Below are 24,199 nucleotides of genomic sequence, written 5' to 3'. Positions count from 1 at the left end.
CAACACAGAGGTTTTTATTTTACTCATCTAATCCATTACAGTGATAAAATGCATACAGTGCAATACGTTCTTGCCTAACAGCCATGAACATAACAAGAAGTCTAAAAAGACATAATTAAAAATGAACAATTGCTTTGGTCTTGATTTGAACAGTAATGTGCTTTGGCACCGTTCTACAATCTACACTGGCACCCAGTGACAAAAGAGGGAACAGCATGGATGTTATGGATCATGCAGTTGTTTACTTGCCAAGGGATCCCTGGATCTCAAGCAACTTTGCATTCCCCAAATAACTATTATTTGTGCATGATTGGACACTGAATAAATTGGTTTCTGGGAACCTGTCCATAGCCACCGCGACTTACTCTCTTCTGTCCCCTGTTTCCCGGCCATCTCCTTGACGACCGGGACATCACATCTAGATTCGGTCGGACGCGGAGCTGTCAAAACGCTGTGTCCCGGTGGGGAGATTAGCCTGGCGGGTGCGCATTAGGGAATAATTTATTATCAGCCTCCTGTTTCTGATTAGGTCAGCTTGGGCTGCCCTGTTCTTATTGGCTGCTCTGGGTATTTAAGGCAAGGAGGACTGGACCTCCCTGCCGGTTAGAGCGCTTCCATTGTGACCTTTGCCTGTACCTTGGACTTTGCCTGTTGGATTGTGACCCTGACCTTTTGGCTTGTATTCTGGACTTCGCTGTTTCGCTATGGACCTCTGACCTCGTCCTGCTACTGACCATCCACTCCAGCCTGGGCTGGCACCTCCGGTTCCATCTGCGCTACGGCCATCATTGATGAGCTTTTACTACTCTGAGCTTAAGACCAGGGGCATCTGAGTACCTGTGAGCATATAAAGCTCTACGGGAAAGGCGGCTGCTAAAGTTGAAGACCTCTACTCTAAAGTGTTCTAAAAGCCCATCTAGGTGGTCGTGAGCCCTAACATTATAACCGGCCAGTGAAATTACTGGAGAGGATTATTTATGGATGAAAAAGGAACGAATCTCTTTCCAGCCCAAGCCTTAGCAGGACAGATCCTAACGCTGTCCCAGAAAGTCCAAGGACTTGCGCATCGTTTATCTGCACAAAAGGAAGCCTCTAGGACTTTGCAAGCCCAGCAAGTTCCCCTGGAACCTGCTCTAGAACCTAAGTTGAATCTGCCAGACTGTTTCTCTAGAAAGAGAGCTTTATTCCGCAATTTTAAAGAAAGTTGTAAGCTCTATTTTCGGCTAAGACCCTGTTCTTCAGGTTCAGAGCAGCAAAGGGTCGGAATTATAATATCCCTTCTCCAAGGTGACCCCCAGTCCTGGGCGTTCAGTCTGGCTCCTGCAAGTCCTTCGTTACAGTCCGTGGATGCATTCTTTAATGCTTTGGGCCTGCTTTATGATAATCCAGATTGGGTGGCCTCAGCCGAGGCTCACCTTAGGGCCTTGAAGCAAGGTCGTCACTCTGCTGAGGAATATTGTTCAGAATTTAGGCGATGGTCTACTGACAGCAAATGGAATGATCCCGCATTGCGCAGTCAATTTCGCTTAGGTTTGTCGGAGCAGATCAAAGACGCCTTGGTACAGTATCCTTCTCCAACATCTTTGGAAAATCTTATGCAGCTCGCCTTTAAAATTGACAGACAGATCGAGGAGAGGAAAGCGGAAAAGGAGGTACCTCCAGCCCCCCATTGTATGACCACACCCACTCTTAATTTTGTGCCGGCAGTGGCGCAATTTTTTTTAGCATGCTCGACTATAAGGGGGGAGAGAGGCACAGTGTGATACAGAAAGGGGTGAGAGAGAGGCACAGAGTGATACAGAAAGGGGCGGAGAGAGAGGCACAGAGTGATACAGAAAGGGGTGGAGAGAGAGGCACAGTGTGATGAAGAAGAGGGGGGGAGGCACAGTGTGATGAAGAAGGGGGGAAAATCAGCATGGAGGGTGCAGTGTAATCTTAAGGGGGCACAGCGTGGTTGTGATGAAGGGGCACACTAATGTGTATGTGATGGCACAGGAGTGTGTGAGGTAGATGGTTACTAATTAATGGGTGCTATTTTGTTTGTGAGGTGATGGTGGGGCAATTTAATAATGGGGACTATTAATTTAAGATGGGATGGTTTGGGGGCTATTGAATGCGGGGTTGAGTTTGAGGAGAATGAGGTCTTTTTATTAAATGTGAGTATGAATTATTTAATGGCAGTGGTGGTTGCGGGAAATAGGTATATTTCTGAAATGTAAATACTATTAATTTATTGCTTGGGCTGTTTGCAGGGAGGGAAATAGGTTTATTTATTAAATGGGAATTCTATTATTTTAATGGGGCTGGAGGAAGGACTAATTATTACTTGTGGGTGGTATTGATTTAACAACGGGTCTGGTTGTAATTTTCTAAATGTACCCATTTTTTTGCCAAATAGGGCCCCCAACATTCCAGGATGGTGATGAAGGTGGTGAAAGTGAGAAGAACAGGTAGGACAGTCTGTGAAATGTTGTGATTATAGTGAGAAAATTCAGAATTTTGGTGACTGTTCTGCCCAATCTAAGGGGCAGGCCAAGACTGTGAACTCTTTATGTACACACTGCATTTTTTCTATACTACACTATGGTGCTAGATGTCCTGAAAGTCAGGAATGCTTGGACATATGTCACGCTCTGGCGAATTCAGGGCCTAGTGATTTTGATCTGCTAGCCCCCCATTGTATGACCACACCCACTCTTAATTTTGTGCCGGCAATGGCACAAATTTTTTTAAGCATGCTCGACTATAAGGGGGGATCCATTAAGTTGTTGTACCGGGGCCCTGAGTTCCTCTTGGCAGCCCTGTTTCCAGGTCCCAAATTTTGTGCAGGAGGCTTTGACTTCTGCTTTTTAAGAAAGGTTGCTAGCTGAATACATGCCCCTCGTATGACACATTTGTGGGCCTCCCATATGGTCACTTTACATGTCTCCCTGTTATCACCGAGGGCTTTGTATTCTTCCAGAGCCACCTACAAATGTAGGATTTATTCATTTAACTTCCAAATCCAGTCTTGGAGGGGGATCAGGCAAGGCTATTGAGAAATAAATGGGCACATGATCAGAGTCAGTGCTTTGGGCTTTGCAGGTGTCTACCAACATGTCTAAAGTCCTATAGCTGAAAAACAGATAATATATATGGGAATAGCTAGAAGTAGGGTGCAAAAAAACGGTATAGTCCCTCTGTTGGATGGAGAAACTTCAAAGCATTTCTCCAACTGGTGGTTGTGAAATTTCCTCATAACACAGTGAAACTTTGTGAGCCCCTGCGAATGTATCCAACTGTGGTTCAAGTGCCTTTAAATATTGTATTTCCTTCTAACTTATACAGCTGACCCTGATTTGGGTGGTATAGGCTCACCAGGGACAATCTCTGGTTGAAAAATGTGGCTTTAATTAGAAGGCACCTACAATCTCCAATTAGGGTCTCCTGTACATCTGATACTCTGAAACGTTTGGACAGGAGGATTGCTACAAATATAGATTTCTTTTGGAGTAACTATTAAACAAAGCTAAGGCAAAAAGGCCAGAGAAAATATACCTTGTGCTTCCACTGGATGAAAGAGAGGTCCCTCTGCTTAGTGTGTGCATTAACTGAGAACATTTACAGAGAAACCATCCTGTCTGACTTGAATAAGGTCTGAGTTCTAAGGAATGAATGTCTGATTTTGTTGGTAGGGTGTGATAACCCTGCTTAGTTTTTTTTTCATTTTGTTTTCTTAGATTTTGAGATATCAGAGAAACTGCCCTAGTTCTCCATGGTCACTCTGGAGCCATTGAACTTTAGACACTCTGTCTAGCAAAGAGTCCCTAGGGATCTTGAAATTGCATGTGTGCTGGTTAGGAGTGGTTGTCTGCCATTAGAGTAGATAAAGATATAGATGCAAAGAATTATTTGAATGCCGCTTGGGTGGATCATTCCTTAGGTTTCCCTGCATTTTTCTTGGTGGCTCCCTTCCAAACCTTCCCCATTGAGGATGTTAACATTTGTCTTGTTAATAATGCATTGAGCAGCTGTGTTGTATCATAGCCCACATGTGGTTGTCACCTGCCACTTTTCCCCAGAGATTGTGTTAGACAGTCATTTCTGTTACCACACCATGGCAGTCTGGCCCCTTCTTTTGATGGAGCTATTATGCAATAGTTCTTTGAAGTCACAGGTGTTTATGTGTGGCAGGGGATCTTGTTTCAGATGGTCTGCTTCCTAGGGAAATGTAGGACCCTGCAGATGAGCAAAACTTAACAGGTAATGTGGTGTGTGATCTCTTTAAATTTAGCAGTGCAGTTAATCCAGACTGTAATAGCTATAGGTGGACACTTGAAGGCAGTAATGTTCTATAGATTTACCAGAACTGTTGGCCCAGACAGTGATTACAATAGGTGGCCACTTGGGGCATTAAAGTTTTGTGATTGCCCTGCATTAGAAAAGAAACATCAAAGTCTGTTGTATTGTGAGTAAAGATGTACTGGCTACCTCTAGTGGTTACAGTGTGATCAGAGTCTGGTTAGTCATGGCAAATTGCTGGTAATTACAGCAATTAATGAGCAGAGCCACAGAATGCACTCACCAGGGATTAGCTGTCTTGCTGGAGAGAGAATTATTGTTATGAGTAGGTAAATATATTTGAGCTGTTCTCTATAATAATCATCATCATTTATTTATTTATATAGCGACAGCAAATTCCGTAGCGCTTCACAATTTGACTGTTGCTATTTCTGATGCGATACTGATAGTGAATCAAGATGATTCATTGGACAGAAGGCACTGCACGTAGAAGCAGTTGAGCTTGCTCTGAAGATATTTCTAATGCTTATGGGTACCAAACTGTTTAAAATAGCTGCAATATACTGCTTCAAGTTTTTTAAAACTCCTGTAGACTGTGACTGGGAACATGGCCAAACCTCTCCAATAGTGCTCAGAGTTGAAAGACACAACAAGGCTGCTATTGCAGGGAGGAAATTATCGTCTCTTATAGATTAAGGTGATTGATCACAGCAGTTCAAATAAAGTGTCCCCTCACTTGTTAGTGGGCTAGTCCTATTGACACCTAAGGGTGCTGCTTATAGGGGGGATGAAGTCCCAAGTGAGTGGGCCATGGAGCTGTTGGTAACCACTTATATAGACTAAACTAGTGCCAGTGGGCTCAACTGGTCAGATTTCACTTCTCAGGTAGTTTTAAATAGAGATGATCAGCTATGCAGCATTTGAAATAAGCTGCAGAGTTGGCGATATGTTAAAGCTAAGATGGCACTCCAACAGCATGCAAATGCCAAAAGGTCTCTGTGTGGAACTTGGGTGCCCAGAGGGAGAATCACTAAAATTTCAGCTTTTAGGATCCCCTCAACTGAGGGCACACAGAGAAGACTGTATCTGGTCCTGAAAAAGTTTCTGTTAGGTTTACCTGCTTTACATTCTGCTTGTTACTCAGATCCGCTATGTAGTTCAGGTGTATCTCCCTGTGAGTGCTGATTTTAAGGCTGTACTTTATAAGCTCTCACATGTCTTGCACCCAGTCGCCAAGCGAATCACAGACGCCATGGCTACCATGTTAGTGTTAGATCTGCGTCCAATATCCACAATAAAAGCAGCTGGATTTTCACAGTTAATTGAGGTTTTGTGTCCGCGTTACAGAATTCCATCGCGACACCATTTTTCCCGTAAAGCTATTCCACAACTATACCAAAAAGTGTGTACAAATGTAGAGATTGCTCTGAAAAATGCCATTCTGCCCACTGTCCACTTAACCACAGATATGTGGACAAGTGGAAGTGGGCAAACCAAAGACTATATGACTGTGACAGCCCACTGGGTTGGTCATTTGCCTTCACCACCAGGAACAGCAGCAGCATGTACACCACTACATAACATTTGTCACGGGCAGGCCACTCTTTGTATCACCGGCTTCACTAACAGGCATACTACTGACAATTTGTTACGAAAACTAAGAGACGTGATTGATACATGGCTTATACCACTTGGACTCTCCCCAGGATATGTAATTTCTGATAACGCCAACAATATAGTGCGAGCATTACAGCTGGGTGAATTCCATCACATTCCCTGTTTTGCTCACACCATCAACCTGGTGGTGCAGAGCTTCCTAAGAAATAACCGTGAGGTGCAGGAGATGCTTTCGGTGGCCCGTAAAATTTCAGGCCATTTCAGGCATTCTGCCACAGCATGTAGGAAATTGCAGCAGCTCCAAGAACAGTTTAACTTGCCCTGCTACCAACTTAAGCAAGAGGTGTTAACTAGGTGGAATTCCACCCTGTACATGCTTCAGAGGATGGAGGAACAGCACGGTGGCGAAGTGGTAGCACTTCTGCCTGGGGTCATGAGTTCAATTCCCGACCATGGCCTTATCTGTGTGGAGTTTGTATGTTCTCCCCGTGTTTGCGTGGGTTTCCTCCGGGTGCTCCTGGGTTTCCTCCCACACTCCAAAAACATACTAGTAGGTTAATTGGCTGCTTTCAAAAATTGACCCTAGTGTGTGTGTGTGTCTTAGGGAATTTAGACTGTAAGCTCCAATGGGGCAGGGACTGATGTGAATGAGTTCTCTGTGCAGCGCTGCGGAATCAGTGGCGCTATATAAATAAATGGTGATGATGATGATGAAAGCCATCCAAGCTACACGTGGCATACAGCGATTGCACAGTAAAATACGCACATACACTTTGCATTACAACATTTAGTTATTTATACAATTCATATTCATATTGCTTCTGTTATACAGTAATTTATGAGCAGATAGTATTTAGTTTATTATTAGTTTATATATTATGATTATATGTACACTTCAGTGTTATTTAAGGTTCAGGTTATAGGAAATGTGTCATGTCTGATATCATTTTATTCCCCTATTCATCAGCAGCTGTCCGGTTCCATCGCCGAAGAGATCGCATATTGCATACTCGAGTTATTGATGTTAGGCAATATCTTGTCAGATTGATATCAGACTGTAAAATGCTAATGGACTAGTTGTAACTGGTTTCTGGGCGGGAGAATCATCTGGAATGTTGACCTCAGCCTTTGAGGGGGTTGTTTGAACTAGCCTATGACCTATTTACCCTGGACCCACCCAAAGTCTGGACCTATAGAAGCAAGCCACGTCATCTGCATTGTTCTCTCTGTAACACTGTATGTATATATAATCATAGCTGCGCTCCCACTAGCTCAGTCTACTCTGACCACAGTGTTCAAGGGTGAACTACTGTGCACTGGTGCCCGTGGTAGCGCAGCGGTATGTATGTATCTTTTGCTATTGGCTGTACTGTAATGTATTATATTATAATCTTGTATTGAACTGTTAACTTTTTACATCTGCTAAAATAAACCACTTTGTGTGTTGGAAACACAATGCAATGCTTATTTGAAAACGATAGAATTACTTTAATAGGAGGGACTTGATAGATAATGATCAATCAATAATTAAACATTATATTAAGAAATGTAATATGCAATAATATATTCTTTCTAACACATCACTCTTGGTGAGATTTTGTGTGTAGCTAGTTTTCTGACTTTTTAACACAGTTTGACCACATATATTGGCAGAACAGGCAGAATGATTTGCTACTAAACTCCAGTGAATGACTAACACCCTGGATCAGTAAACAGATGGTCTATTGCAACATACACACTCCCTGTAATATTTATTAGAAACTTATGTGACGATGATAATTATTTGAATTATGCAAAGAAATATGTTAATGCTACGTCTATTCTGAATTTGCTCTTTTTACTAAGAAGTTATGTTACACCATTAAGTGGCTGAATTAGCATTCTGTGTAAGGTTCAATAATAATGAAACTATATAAACAGTATCTAGATTCAGATCAGAAAAAGACTAGCTTTACATTTTACTCTAAGCCTATCCTCTACTACATATGTCTTACTGTCACCTAAAGAAGAAATACATTTTACAAAAAGGGATACATTTGTGTTTTCCAGTCATTAATTTGGAGATAACAAACAAGGTGCGGGGTTTCAAAATCAGTAAACACTATTCTTCCACAAGAAATGCCATCAGTTGTTTTCTTGATGGCGGTGAACTCTATCACAGGCACTGCTCCACAATCCTGAAAAAATGCTCAGTTAGGTTAAGGTCTGTTAATTATGATGGCCATGGCATGTTGTTAACATGGTTTACATGCTCATTTAACGATTAACTACTTATGTCCTTCGTTTTCATGTCTGCATTTATTTTGTCTACTTTGTATGTCCCTGTTTTTTGTCATTACTGTTTCTATTAAAACATTTTATGGTAATAGGGAAGGGGTACAGAAAAAAGAAAGGGGGAGAGAAGTGGGTATACAGTGGGGAGCAGGCAAGACAGAGCACACCAGAGGACATAACTGACATCACAAAAAGAGCCAGATGAGCATATAAAAAACAGAAACAGACACTATTACAGAATACACAGTTAGGTACCTTGAGACAAGTCAGTAGGCCTGAAAGAGAAGAGTCAACAGGATCTGATGGACGTAGGAGCCCAGAGGTGGTAAAGTATGTCCATGTTGTATGTACATTCTGTGACACCTTACAAATCAATGAGAATAATTAAAATCTCTGAACATTCCGTGAATTCCCACAGGATATAAATGTCTCACCACAAGCTTAGAATGATATGCATTTGATGGCATTTACTTTGCCCTCCAAGAGAATAAGTGGATCTAAACAATGCAATGAAAACCAACAGGGCCGTAACAAGGGCTGTGCGATAGGGGCGACCGCCCAGAGCGTAACGCTGAAGGGGGGCGCAGTTTTGGAATATTTTAGGTTCATTTGGTTAAAATTGAGTGCTAGGGGGCGGCATTTGTCTTTCTCACCCCAGGCGCTAGAATTCTAAGTTGCGGCTCTGAAAAACAAAATATAGCGATCAGATCTCTTTACATAGGGAAATAAGCACTTAATTTGTAGATTTCGTTTGAGTCTACACATGTCCTCCTACTTGCAAAAGTTCATTATTGGTGTAATAAGGAGTTTATGCAATGTAATCCTGACCATAATATCTCTCTGTGTGAAGATCTTAATGTACTGTACTTGACGACACTGCCTGTTCTCACCTTAGATTGATAATCAGAGTTGCTGCTTTATTTTCAGGGAATATTGATGTATGGACACCACAATCAAGGAGTATGCACTCTGGTCAAAATACATGACCAAATTAAGAATAGGTGTGGCCATATGGCAATCAGCAGAATGACTGTGTAGCAGACCTACTATATATTTTCACAAACACGTATGTACATGTGTTTGGAGCTAATTATAACTGAAATATATGAAATAAGGGTTTGATCATAGGGGATGTATGTTTCATATGCATATCAAACTTCACTAAGCATGTGTGCTAAAAACAAGGATCAAACCACATTTCAACAGGCAAACTGTCATGACCTTACCCAACTGTGCATGCATGACATGTGAGTGTGAAAGAATTAATCAAAACAAAACCACCTGGTCTAAAAATTACTAAAATTCCCACAATATAACTATTACACACTGCTATTAAACCTAAAGTTCTACTACTACTAAGATTCAGTTCAAGGGCTGAGCGTCTTAGAAAGTCTTCAGTTACTCCTGATCCCAAACTGGAATAAAACCTAATTTATTCAGTTACTGTATACCAAATATTCCCTGCCTTACAAGACAGTGTTAACAAACCCAAACATATCTGACATCTGAATTTTCTTTTTCAAGGACACAAAAACAGAATGCTATTAAATACAGTTTAATGTGACACAATGCTTATTGAATTAAAAAGGTGATACATTGACAAACAGAAAATATAAATGCATAACAGTTTTCTTAAAATAAAACCGGAACAAAAACAGAAATGGTTATAGGACACTCATGTAATTCTGCTGGGTAGGGAAATCTAGAAGGTATGGACAATTCACCAACAAAAAAGACTGAGCCTAAGGAACTAACAATTTTTAAAATCAATTTAGCACTTAACATTTCTTTCCACCTAAACCTCCTTTCCTTGTAAAATCAGACAGAAGGCTGATCTGTTTTACAACTGTTTTACTCTCCTTCTGTTCAAAAACACTTTAAGTAATAAGTTATATATACATATTTTAACATTCTTATAAAACATAGCAGAGATATAATTATTAGTCCACTAAACAGAGTATGACTTTCTATACATATCCATAGAAAATATAATTATGTTAGATGGATTCATTGGAGAGATACATTATCTTGCTTATGAGAATGATATTTATCAATGACATGTCATGGCATGTTCCTTTGGTTGCAAATTTGTACAGAGGTCTTCTCAAATATGGATTATGGAAGGTAGTGCTTTGATGTATTGTGTTTCCTATATAAATATATAATGCACTTGGAATGACCCCAAATGGTTCATTCTGATCAAATAAATTTCCCAATCTTTTAACATCTGGGGCTGGGCCATAAATCATAGTTGAGTGGCCATCTGTGACACTCAAGCTAGGTGACATAAAGCAGGTGTCTGAAACATACATCAACGTACATTAACTCCTTGTTCATTTACACACAGTAATTGCAGGCCCTATTTTATTTAATTCAAGTCATATATTTGCGAGTGATTATAAAGAGTTGTCCAGCAAATGGGACTGTGGCAAGAACTGGAAATATTTTACCAAATCAATGAGCTCTGTGCAGGGCAGAAGGGCTTCTACACAGATTTTGTTATTGTGTATAATAGTTTCTGACTAAGGTCAGTGTCTTAAACATAGCACTGAGGAAAGATACATAGGGGATGCTGAGACTTGTTAGTGTCTCAAAAAACGTACAGGAACTGAAGATTTATATATTTTTGTTTCCACTCAGTGGAGGTATCAAGGGCCTGTGTCATTGAGGAGAGCAAGACAAAAAAGGAGTAAATTTGATCTTGGACAAACCATGTTACAATGCAAGGGGTGCAAATGAGTTTACTATTTTGCACATAAGTTAAATACTGGCTGCTTTTTCATGTAGCACACAAATACTTGATAGCTTTATTTTACATTGACATAAAGTTGATCTAGGACATGTCCTACAGAAACTATAAATCTGTCCCCACATTTTAAATTTACTCCCCACCCCCTCCAATACAACATGGTTTTGCCAACGTGCAAAGTTACTCCATTTTATTTGCATTGCTCCCCTTAATGACTCAGACCCGAGGACTGAACTCCAAGATACATTGTGAATGATCATAGGCATCTTTATTGCAACACACAGCTATTGCTGAGGGAGATCTTATAGCTGACACCATATAATTACAAGCATAAGTAGCACTGTCACCAATAAAATATGCAACACCTACAACTAATTTGAATGTATTGGCTCTGTGCAAATGGACATGGAATATACCCCATTAGATTTCTCCTGGGTAACAATGGATTTCTCTTCTTTGACAATCCCTTAGAATTCACTTCATCAGGCCTCAACCATGCACTCTGAACATGTGTGTATATATATATATATATATATATATATATATATATATATATATATATATATATATTGTAACAAAAGGAGGCATTTAGCTGGCAACATGCAGAGAAAGCACAGTTAGGTACCTAGGTGGAGATTAAACCAGGTAAAAACATATGTGTAGTTTAGAATTGGTTTACTTACATGATTTAAAAGCTGCTTCCTCTCAGCAAACAGACAGGGTGTGTCTGATGGTCTAAACAGAGCCAGGGATGGGCGTTTCCTTTTAAAGAGAAGGTGGGGGTGTCACCTGTCCATCAAGCTAGGCCTGTGGGAGGAGTGTCAGGTATAAAACCCTGCTTGTTTCATTGTTCAGTGAGATCAACGCTGGGCTAGCTGGCTGATCTGGACAGAGAGCTGGACTATGTATAGTAAGCGTTGAGGGTCTCCATAATTGCTGTGCAAGTATACGGTGTCAAAACATTATTACCATCCTGACAATAAAGAACCATAAAAAGGAAGAAGTTGTACGCGTGTGCTTCTGCAGTAGCGGGCTCTTGCCACAATATATATATATATAGACATATACACACACACTATATACTCTTGTAAATAATATCTGTATAACGGTGAGTTCTGATGTAAGGAATAAGGTATCCCTACTGTGAATTATTGATATTAATAATCACCTGAGACTATAAAAATACATTATATGGTCTTGAAAAGTCTTAGTGACTTATAATATCTTTAAAATTTACAGTAGCAGGTAAAGTTTCCCATATCGTAATGACAAGTGTTGAGTGCTAGCACAGGTATAATATTTCTATTTTAGGTTTAGTAGCTCTTTAATAAAATGTAAAACATTCTAAATCTGGTACACAATATGCATAGTTACAACGACAATCTGAATGATATAAGATCATGTACTGTAAACCAGGGGTGTCCAACCTTTTAGCTTCCCTGGGCCACATTGGAAGACGATGAGTTGGTTTGGGCCGCACATAAGATACACTAACAATAACGATAGCTGATCATCCAAAAAACCATAGAAAACATAGTTAACATATATATATGAGAAAAAAAGTGATAGATATATATATATATATATATATATATCACTTTTTTTTCAAATCCCCCTATACTTACCTTTCAATCGCCCTGTTCAAAAAATCCTCTCTAGTTATTATACTATAATCATTTTTTTGTATTGTTTAGATGCAATATCAATAAAGTGCATTTAAGCCAGGCATTGTATATCAGGGTGCCCTGACCAGGCCTGCGGTACCTGACATATACACCACTGTGACCCCAAATTGTGACCTGTTTTGCTAATTACACCACTATGTTAGTTAAGGGATAACAACTTATAATGGGCCAAAGAGAATAATATATAATGCCCCATTAGTATTACAAGTAGAGGTATGTAGCAGGGAGATAAGGTCCATGATGCTCCAGGACCAGGTGACTTTTATTCACTGGTCAGCGTCCCTTGAAATAATAAAAAAAATCCCCCTTAACTTACCTTTAAATCGGCTTGTTCTCCTGTCCTCTTCTCTTCTTTTCTCCAATTCTGTGCTGCTGATTGTTCTTCTCGCGCGGGTGACTCCTCTGTGCTGCGCTCCACAATGGATGTTGGGCGTGATGACATCACTCCCGACATTCACTGCGAGTGCCGCACGGAGGAGGAGACAAGGGAGGGAGGCGGAGTACCAGCTGACGTGACCGCGTGACCGCAAGGTAAGTATTTTCTTTTCTTTTTTTTGCAGGATTTTTTTTTTCCATTAACAGTGCTGCCCCCTTGCCACAACCAAAACTCCTTCTGGACCACATTTACAGGCGTGCTGGGCCGCATGCGGGCCGCGGGTTGGACAACCCTGCTGTAAAGGAATTGATTATATTGGTATAAAACAGTAAACTGGAGATTGCTGAAACAAGATATAACATACGATAAAAATCCAAGTGTCTCAATCTGGTCCTAGTCATGTTAGAACATGCTGACTTCTCTCACAGTGCAGGATGCTTTAGCAAGTTCTGTTTTAGATTTCTCAAACTTGCTAAATGTTTGTTTCACTGCCAAATTGCATAACTACCAATTACACAGGTAATGTTGCAGTCTTATAACATTTGCCAATAGCCTGTAAACAATTTTTACACAAGTGACATCCAATATCCATAAAGGTTTTTGTCACTGACATGTCAGTTTTAATATTGACTGAGTACACAGGAGAACTTCCTTTCTGAATACAGACCATCAAAAGCTACCTGTGGAACTGATGCAGAAGCCCTGCAACTTGCCTTAACACAACTTTGACTGCTTTACACTAAAATCATAATTCATGATAAATCCCTATTTAAAACACTATTCTGTAGTTTCCAAATTTCATGTCTTGACTCTTAATTTTGTTTGCGACACTGAGTTAAAATTGACAGAAATCTGGGCGTGGCTTGGGCGCCATCTCGGATGGTCGACATCTCTATGAGCTCTGTGGAAAGTGACTGTCAATATCCTATTTTATTGGGTCCCTCAGTTATAACATCCACCCTCATCTGGGGAATAGTCTTCCAGTTACCCACAGAACCCATCTGGGCCCTGATTGGCGCAGTTTATTACTGTCTCCAAGCATCGGTTTGAGAACGTGGCCAGCTCTTGACGATGGTCCTGGGGCTGGTCCCCTTATACTGACACACAGTGGCTGAGCGGATTTTCCTGCAACAAGATTTGGCAGGGACAAAGCTATCTTCTGCCTCCCCTGCCTATCGTGGCTTTGTAGACTCTGCTTTGCCCTGTCTCCTGCTCGGTCCAGACTGCATCTGCGGACCTAGTCTAGCCCATGACCCCCCTCGGGAGTGACATCATCTTACTTACCTGACTGTGAGGCGCCCAGACTACCGACGGCTGTTTCTTCCATCAGAGGCCTACTTCCAGCAGCTTGGCCTCGGACTCCAATGCTACACATACCTCGCCCTCTGGAATTTTGGTTTTCGTAGCTGGAATTCTGGTTGGTGCTGACTCCATCTGGCAGCACCAGTACTTGGGCGGAGGGACACTGGACGCTGTCCAAACTGGTATGTACTTGCTGTATGAGAATAGTAACCAGATTTGGTTGTTGTCAGAATCATAGCATTACACTCTATATAAGCTGCCTGGGGTTGGATACAATCTTCCTGAGAGTGCCTTCCTAACATTTCTGTAGCTGATTCCTGATTCCTTGCTTCTATTTGTGTGAATTCACGATCAAGTTTTGAAGCCAGATTTATCTAATTCACAGAGCTTGGACTGTGCAACATCTGCTTTATTCAGCTGCATTTCTATTGCCATCAAGTGGTCTCTACATAGCACTACAGGTGCCAATCAATCAAAAGTTCTCTCACAACAAGCAATATCAGTGTCTCCAGGAGGTGCATTTGCGTATATCACTAACCCCTATACCGTGGGGTCCACCTGGTCCAACCAAGCTTAGGCAACCACCTGTGTTCGGATGGCTTAGCTCAGTTTATGTGATTGGCACCATGCTCCTCCCCTGACTACCTATTAACCATATGCTTTGACCCAAGTGTCCAGAGGAGGGTGGCTTAGTAATTTAAAGTTTGCCTATTCCTTTCTTTATCTATTATTCTGAGCTCAGACGACACTATGCATCCAAAGAACATTTCTTTCATATAAAAGAGCAGATCCACAAAGCGGCTATGCCTTCTGCTCCTACCCATGCTCTTCTGGAAGATCTTCAACTATTCGCTGACATCTCTCCAGTCACCCTTGCAAAACGTAGACAGATTTGATCTGACACCATAGCCCTACGGAATGCTGCTATCCCATATAAATGGGGCTTCCCTACTAGTCTTATTATACACAGAAATGTAGTCTATACTGCAGTTTCGTCACCGGAATCCACTATATCTTTGCTGAAGGATCAAAATATACAGGTTGATCAGTTGTACCCTGTTGCTCCTCAACTGGTCCGATATGTTGCTGTCTAGTTAGGTTTTGTTACTCAATTATAAAATTTGTTGGTATGGAGTCTGGCTGGAAAGTAAGATCTGCAAATGTTGGTTTGAACCCTCGATTATGCCTTACATGCCGATATCTTCAGCCACCTTGTACTAGCTCTATTAGTCATTTAGAATATTGCATTTTATACACGTTTGTTGCTGCCCTAATGGCTTCTAATGTTTGATTGGTATAATACTATAAGTATAGAAGTCTGTCTATAGGATTCCATTTCAGAAATGGTGGTGATGCTCGATTACGTTTTCAGGGTTAACTCTCTTAGTTAACATGTACTGAACTGGGAAATTGTTTTCACTGGTATTAATAATTTTTATGGCACTTGGGTTACTTGTTTACTCACTTACTTACATATAGTGCATCTATGATGGAATTATGTTGTATGTGTTCTTCCCTGTAGGTCATTGCAGGCTCCAATTGTCAAATACTTTTTTGCTGCACTGTCCTTGCAGCAAAATCTCTAGTTTCCAATATGAAAACTAATTCTGTTTTTTTTAATTGCCCTCCCCTTCCTGTTTCCTCCTTAGGATACACCTCCTCTCCACATCCCATGGAACTGCCATTCTTTTCAGTATATCCTGCCCTTTTAAATTGAAACAAATATTTTCAGATAAAAATGGTAGATATTTGATATTGGTAGGCTCCTTGGGTGGTAGGAAAGTCACACTGGTATCGCTATATGCTCCTAATTCCATAATTAGATACGCTTACTTCGGAAGCTATGTCTCGACATTCAGAAAATTAAAGGTGGTGCCTTGTTTTTAATGGGTTATTTTAATTTTGCCCTGGACCCAAGATTACATAGATCCTCTCATACCTCGTCATTGATCTCCTCTCTTAGCTCTGGTACTCACTCTGCTTTTCTATCAACTCATTGCTGAGTATGACCTGTATGACGTGTGGAGAGTCAAACATCCAACTATGAAGGACTATACCATTTTTTTTCCATGTCCACAGGTCATACTCTTGCATTGATTTGCTTCTGTCAGAGAAGTGGTCTCTGCAATCTATTACCTCTATAGACATTATTCCTATTACTTGGTCTTATGTAATTCCCCCCTCCTCGTCCTTGGAGACTGGCAGCATCAGTGTTGCGGGACCCAGAGGGCCTCCCTATTATGTCAGAAGGTCTTTCCCTTTATATGCAAACCAATTCACCAGAAGATACTTCTCTGCCTAACTACTGGTGTGCTCTGAAGGTCGAAATGAGAGGTGAGGCAATTAAATCTACTGCCTGAATTAAATTCTGTAAAATAGAATTGCAAAAATCATTTGAGGACCAATTGGCATCTTTACAGATTCAGCACAAAAGAGCGCCTAGAGCGGTGGTTCCCAAACTTTTGCAGTTCGCGGCACCCTTAGAGTCTCCAAATTTTTTCAAGGCACCCCTCCAAAATAATTATTGAGCAGTCCTGTTTTAGAAGTAATTGGGTCAAAAAATTGTAATAAGTATTTAGGTCAGGACAGAAATACTTATTTAGTTATATGCAAAAATGCCCCCTCTGCATTCAGACACACTGCCCCCTCTGCATCCAGGCACACTGTCCTCTCTCACACTGCCCCTTCTGCCCTCTGTCACGCTGTCCCCCCTCCTCTGCCCCTGTCACGCTGTGTCCCCCTCCACTGCCCCTGTCATGCTGTCCGCTTCTCTGCCCCTGTCACGCTGTGTCCCCCTCCACTACCCCTGTCACGCTGTCCCCCCTTCTCTGCCCCTGTCACGCTGTGTCCCCCTCCACTGCCCCTGTCACGCTGTGTCCCCCTCCACTGCCCCTGTCACGCTGTGTCCCCCAACACTGCCCCTGTCATGCTGTGTCCCCCTCCACTGCCCCTGTCACGCTGTGTCCCCCTCCACTGCCCCTGTCACGCTGTGTCCCCCTCCACTGCCCCTGTCACGCTGTGTCCCCAACACTGCCCTTGTCACGCTGTGTCCACCTCCACTGCCCCTGTCACGCTGTGTCCCCCAACACTGCCCCTGTCACGCTGTGTCCCCCTCCACTGCCCCTGTCACGCTGTGTCCCCCAACACTGCTCCTGTCACGCTGTGTCCCCCAACACTGCCCCTGTCACGCTGTGTCCCCCAACACTGCTCCTGTCACGCTGTGTCCCCCAACACTGCCCCTGTCACCCTGTGTCCCCCAACACTGCCCCTGTCACGCTGTGTCCCCCAACACTGCCCCTGTCACGCTGTGTCCCCCTCCATTGCCCCTGTCATGCTCCCTCTCACTCCTCTGCCGCGCGCCAGCCATAGGAAAAAAGAAAGAACACAAAAACTTACCAATCCGCCGGGCTCCCGGATTAGTAAGTTTTTGTGTTCTTTCTTTTTGCTATGTCTGGCACGCGGCACCCCAGTGACAGCGCCGCGGCACCCCTGGGAGCCGCGGCGCACACTTTGGGAACCGCAGGCCTAGAGACTCTCAACTCAAAGTACTCGATATTCGTAGCAAGCTGCAATCAATTTCTATTTACCTAGTTCAAGCTGTTGCATCTCGATGTCAGCAAAAATTCTATATACTTGGGAATAGGGCAAGCAGACTATTAGCTCATAGGTTATGGGGTAAAAATGTTATTAACTATATTAAACATCTGTCTGACTGCAGTGGCCGATGGGTCTCAAATCTCTTAGATATCGAAAACAAATTTGCTAGCTACTACAAGAAGCTATACAATTTACGCACAGACCCCTCTGTTCCGCAACCCACACATGAATCTATCAGTATTTTCTTGGATTCCCTAGATCTCCCCTCTGTTTCCTCTGATGCGTTGGATGCCCTGTCCTCTTCGTAGACTACAGAGGAGGTAGATCAAGCCATCAAGACTTTAACCAGTGATGAAGCGCCAGGCCCAGATGGCTTTACCAACAATTTTTATCTCAAATTTAGGACCGAACTGGCCCCATCTGTTAGGAACTCCCAAGTTAGTACAGTGAAACTCGGGAACTACTCAGAAGACCAGGTGTTCGCTGGAGCCCCTAGTGGTGGGGACAGACTTGGCTGCGGGCCGACCGAGGGTCGAGTAGCGTATACTGACTTAAAGGAGTTTCCCAGGAGTGATTGGTGGACGGTATATAAGAGAAATCCAAGGTCAAAAGGTCACAGGCACAGATGCAATATCCAGGGGCAAGCGAAGGGTCAAACTCACAGGCAAAGAAGCAAAATCTGAATTCCAGGCAAAAGGTCAAGGTCAGAAGAGAAGGTTCACAGGTCCAATAACAAGCAGGGGTCAAACACGGTTTGGTCAAATCTAAGATAGCAGGAACCTAAACGGATAGTACTAGCAGGCAGCAGGACTGAGGACAGAATGCTATAACCGGCAATGAGGCATCAGCCCTCATTGCCTTAAATGCAGCCCAGAGCCAATCACAAACAGAGCCACAGTTGCAGACTAATTGCCAGATACTAAAAGGCCAATCAGGGCTTAGCCCTGAATCTCACACCTGCATGCTAAAGACTGCTAATTCAGCCACAGGCTGAATCTAACTATTAGTCCCTAATGCGCAGGCGCGCCTGGCTGCAGCGACGCTGCCCGGCCGTTGCCTTGGCAACGGTCGGGAGCTGGAAGGAAGTGACGTCCCGGTCTTCATAGCGATAGCCGGGACGCTGGGACCGACAGGATGCGAGCCGCGGCGGCTGTGAGTACCGCCGCGGCTCGTGACACCATCTCTAACTGCACTATTTAATCATGTCACTCTGACTTCTGCTTTTCCTAAGAAAAAGCTGGAATTCCAAATTATTACGATCCTTAAACTAGGAAAAGACCACACTAAATGCCAAAATTATTGTCCCATCGCATTATTGAATTGGACATAAAAATATTTGCTAAAATCATTGCACTGTGTTTAAACCCAGTCTTTCCCAGTTTGATCAACCCTGACTAAGTGAATTTTGTTCTTGGCAGACAGGCTCCAAACAATGTCAGATGGTTGTTTAATGTAACGGAATATCATTTTGTCCATAATCGCCCTTTGTTGCAGTAGCGATTGAACCCCTAGCAGAAAAGCTACAACATAGCCCTATGGTTGTGGGTCCTGTTATAGGTGGCATATGTCACAAACTCTGCCTTTTCGCTGACTATGTCTTGCTGTTCGTGTCCAACCCCGGGACCTCTTTACCAGCTATTCATCATATCCTTCAACAATAATCAGAGGCATCCCTTTACAAACTTAATGTACCAAAAACTGAAGTCCTATCCCATATCTCTAGCCTCAACAGTTAATGGCCAAAGTGTCCTTGGAGTTTATTTAGAGAGGTAAACGGCCTTGAATATTGAATGTTAAAATGGTGAGATCTAAACTAAAAGGAGGCCTAGCCTCTCCCAATCTAGAGTTCTATTAATTAGCATGCTTCCTGAACCAGCTGGTTGGTCCCCTCTCCTCCCAAGCCCTGGGTTGACATTGAAAAACATTCTTCCCGACTGAAACCTCTGACAGACCTACTGTGGCTTGATGCTAAAACAAGGCCTCTAGAGGTCTCTACCCTGACAAGCATTTGTGACTCACTTAGAGCATGGGACACATTGGTAAAGTTATCCCCTGAGTTTGTTCTCCCTTCCTCTAACCTGTCAATGACTTATAAAAATTAATTCCCAATCTGAGTTTGGTATCATGGTAAGAGTTGGGTTTTGTTAACTTATGTCTCATCATGGAGAATACATCCCTTTGTTCCTTTGCATACCTGTATAACAACTTTAAGAAACTTCAAGAGAAATGTATAAGTTCTTACAGCTCAAGCACTGGTGTTAATCCCAAGTAAGACACCATGCTGCTCCTTTCCCTCCACCCGCCCACATAACCATGAGGCTATCCTCGTCCAATCGAGTTGGTGGGATCCTGGTACCTACTTCTCTTCTCATCCAGTGAGGTCAGAAAATTGCCAGTTCAATCCCAATGGTAGAAGGACCTACAAATATCTATTACCGATAAGGTTTGGGAAAGTATTTTTCTAAATGTGTATAAGAATACATTAATCATTCCAAAATGCTCCTTAAGGTTGTACACAGAATTTGACTCCTCAGAAACTACATAGATTTATGCCTAATGTATCAAAGTTTTATTGGAGGAACTGTGGTGAGGTGGGAAGCTTGAAATACATCCTTTGGTCATGCCCGAAGCTGCAAGACCTTTGGACAGAAGTTTTTAATCTGATTAATGCAGTGAGTTCAGTAACATTAGCCCCATCGCCAGAAATCGCACTGCTGCAATTGTACCCCCCTTCTCTCCAAACCCATAAGAGATATGTAACTGGTCACATTCTTATTGCTACTGGAGCAGCTATTGCACAATCCTGGAAGACTCCCCTCCTCCCACCTCTTACAATGGTTATAGCCAAAACTCAGAAGAGCTGCCCTGCTGCCGGCCCGCTGAAGCTCCCGCTGGCTCCCCTGCTTGGACCCCCGGCTCCGGCCTAGCTGCCCTGCTGCCGGCCCACTCTGCATCTCCGGTGAGTCCGCCTGCCTGCCATCTCTGGGACCGCTGACCGCTGCATGCTTATCCTGATCCCCCTGCTGTCTCCTGCTGCCTGCCACGTCCTCGTTTCTCCCACCGCCTGGACTGCCGGCCACTTCCTCTGGACTCCTGCCGCCATCTCATCTTCCCGCCACCTGGTCTTCTACCTGTGCTCCGCTGCTGTTCCCGTGGCCTGACACGTATCCCGCTGCCTGTTCCCGCTCTCCAGTCCCTCCGGACGGCTACAGCGACCTGCCTCTGGACTCTCCCTGGTCTCTGGACACTCCAACCTGGTCTCTCCACACAGGACTCTCCATCCAGGACTCTCCCGTTTCTCACCTGGTACCGGCTCTCTGCAGCCCTCCTTTAATCTTACCACTTCCACTTAATTTTATCGCATTGTATTGTACTGTTTACTATTTTATCCTATTGCTCTGTATTTTTATTTGATATTATTTGCACTGTAATTTTATTCTATCTTAATTCATTATTTCAATTTTAATTTATTCTATCTTAATCTGAGTTTATTTTAATTTTATGCGCTTTTACTTCATTTCATCTCACCTCATTTTCATTTTTTATTTCTTTCTTTCATCTGCACTTTGTTTTAATTTTACTGCACCGTATTTTACCGCATTCATATTTTATATTGCAACTGATTTCATATTTATATTTCATATTGTCTTTGCCACTGCCTTTGATTTTGCACCGTACAATGCCGCCCCGCTCCTTTCCTATACCTATCGTCTCCCCCAGCCCCCTTCTCTTGCACAACCCTCTCCACCCCTCCTCTCACCCTCCCACTCGCTCCACCAACCCCAACAATCTCATCCGCATATCCCCTGCTCCCGCCCTCCCTTTCTCATGTGCCCTCTGGAATTCCAGGTCCATCTGTAATAAACTATCCTCCGTCCATGACCTCTTCATCTCCAACTCTCTAAATCTTCTTGCCATCACTGAAACCTGGCTTACTTCTTCCGACACTGCCTCTCCTGCTGCTCTCTCCTATGGGGGCATCTCCTTCACTCACTCCACCAGACCGGATGAGCGCCCGGGAGGTGGAGTAGGCCTCCTTCTGTCCCCTAACTGTACTTTTCGGGTAATTCCTTCTTTACCTTCCCTCTCCTTCTCCACCTTCGTAATTCACTCCATCTGTCTCTTCTCCCCTATCCACCTCCGTGTCTCCGTCATCTACCGCCCCCCGGGCCCCACGTCCCTCTTCCTCGACAACTTTGCTACCTGGCTCCCCCACTACCTCGCCTCTGACCTCCCCTCCATCATTCTTGGCGACTTTAATATCCCCGTTGACAACCGCTCTGACCCCGCCACCATCAAACTTCTTTCCCTTTTCTCCTCTCTTGGCCTCACTCAGTGGACCTCCTTCCCCACCCACTGTCTTGGTCACTCCCTCGACCTTGTCTTCTCTCATCTCTGTGATCTCTTTGACTTCTCCAACTCTCCCTTCCCACTCTCGGACCATCATCTCCTCTCCTTCACTCTGTCCTCCTCCCCTACTCCTGCCTCGCCTAAAGCCGCCCTCACTAGGCGCAACCTTGATGCTATTGACCCTTCCTCTTTCTCCTCCTCTCTTGAAACTCTCCCATAACCTCTTCCATCCCTGGCCTGTCCTGACCAAGCGGCCTCTCTCTACAACCTCTCCCTCACTACTGCCCTTGATGCTGTTGCCCCGGCCTCCACCATCCGCCGACGCTGCCTTATTCCCCAACCCTGGCACTCCAAACTCACCCGCTTCCTCCAAAGGTGCTCTCGCTCTGCTGAACGCCTCTGGAGGAAATATCATTCCCTGGCTGACTTCCTTCACTTTAAATTCATTCTCTCCTCTTTCTACTCCGCCCTCTCCCTTGCTAAACAATCCTTCTTTAAGTCCCTCATTTATTCTCAGTCTTCCAACCCCCGACGCCTCTTTGCCACCTTCACCAAAAACTGAAGTCCTATCCCATATCCCGCCCTCCCTCTCCGCTACTGACTTTTCAACCTTTTTCTCGTCCAAAATTGAGGTCATCAGACTGAACACCTCCTCCTCCCCTTCTCCTGCCACCCACATCGCCTCGCCTCCCCCCAGCAACCAACTCTGGTGATCCTTCTGCCCCACAACAGGGGAAGAAGTTCGCTCCCTTATCCTTTCATCTCCTCCCTCAACCTGTCCTCTCGATCCCATCCCCTCTCACCTCCTTCGCTCTCTTTCTCCCACTGTCTGCTCTTACCTTGCACACCTATTCAACTTATCACTCTCCTCTGGTTTAGTCCCCTCCCCTAACACGCTCTTATCTCTCCCATCCTTAAAAAACCCAACCTTGACCCCACTTCCCTCGCTAATTATTGCCCCATCTCACTGCTCCCCTATGCCTTCAAACTTCTTGAGCGGATCGTCTGCTGCCCCCTCGCCAGACACCTCGCAGACTTTTCCCTCCTTGACCCCCTCCAATCCGGCTACCGTCCTCTTCCCTCCACCGAAACTGCCCTGGCCAAGGTTACTAATGACCTCCTATCGGCCAAATCCAAGGGTCACTTCTCCATACTTATCCTCCTTGACCTCTCCGCAGCCTTTGACACTGTGGACCACCCCCTCCTGCTGCAAACTCTTCTCTCTTTCGGCCTCTCCGGATCTGTACACGCCTGGTTCACCTCATACCTCGCTAACCGCTCCTTCTCTGTATCCATGTCCGGCTCCTACTCCTCCCCCTACCCTCTCCCTGTTGGAGTCCCGCAGGGCTCTGTCCTCAGCCCTCAACTCTTTTCGCTCTATACTTCCTCCCTTGGTGCTCTCATCTCCTCCTTCGGTCTTCAGTATCACCTTTATGCTGACGACATTCAACTGTACATCTCCTCCCCTGTTCTTTTTTCCACCCTCCTCTCTCGTGTATATGACAGCCTCTCCGCCATCTCCTCCTGGATGTCTGCGCGCTCTCTCAAAATCAATATCTCTAAGACGGAACTTATTGTCTTTCCTCCGTCCAGACTCCCATCTCACCATGACCTCTCTATTGTCGTCAACAACACCACCATCTCCTCTGTCACCCAACTCCGCTGCCTGGGTGTCACCCTTGACTCCTCTCTCTCTCTTTTGCCCCCCATATTCACTCCCTTGCCCAAGCCTGTCGCTTCCAACTACGCAACATCGCCCGCATCCGTTCCTTTCTCTCTCAGGATGCTACCAAGACTATCATCCATGCACTCATTATCTCCCGCCTGAACTACTGCAACCTCCTTGTCACTCACCGGACTGTGAGTGCTTCTTCCCGTATATTTAGGAACCGTGGCCGTCCTCCATCCTGAGGGTCTGCGCATGCGCAGCCCTTTCAAACCCTTCAGTACCTGTTCCTTTAACTTAAT

Source organism: Mixophyes fleayi, chromosome 11, assembly GCF_038048845.1.
Source record: "Mixophyes fleayi isolate aMixFle1 chromosome 11, aMixFle1.hap1, whole genome shotgun sequence".
NCBI classification, from domain to species: Eukaryota; Metazoa; Chordata; class Amphibia; order Anura; family Limnodynastidae; genus Mixophyes; species Mixophyes fleayi.
The sequence above is the reverse complement of the archived record's forward strand: the minus strand, read 5'-3'. Positions refer to the sequence as shown.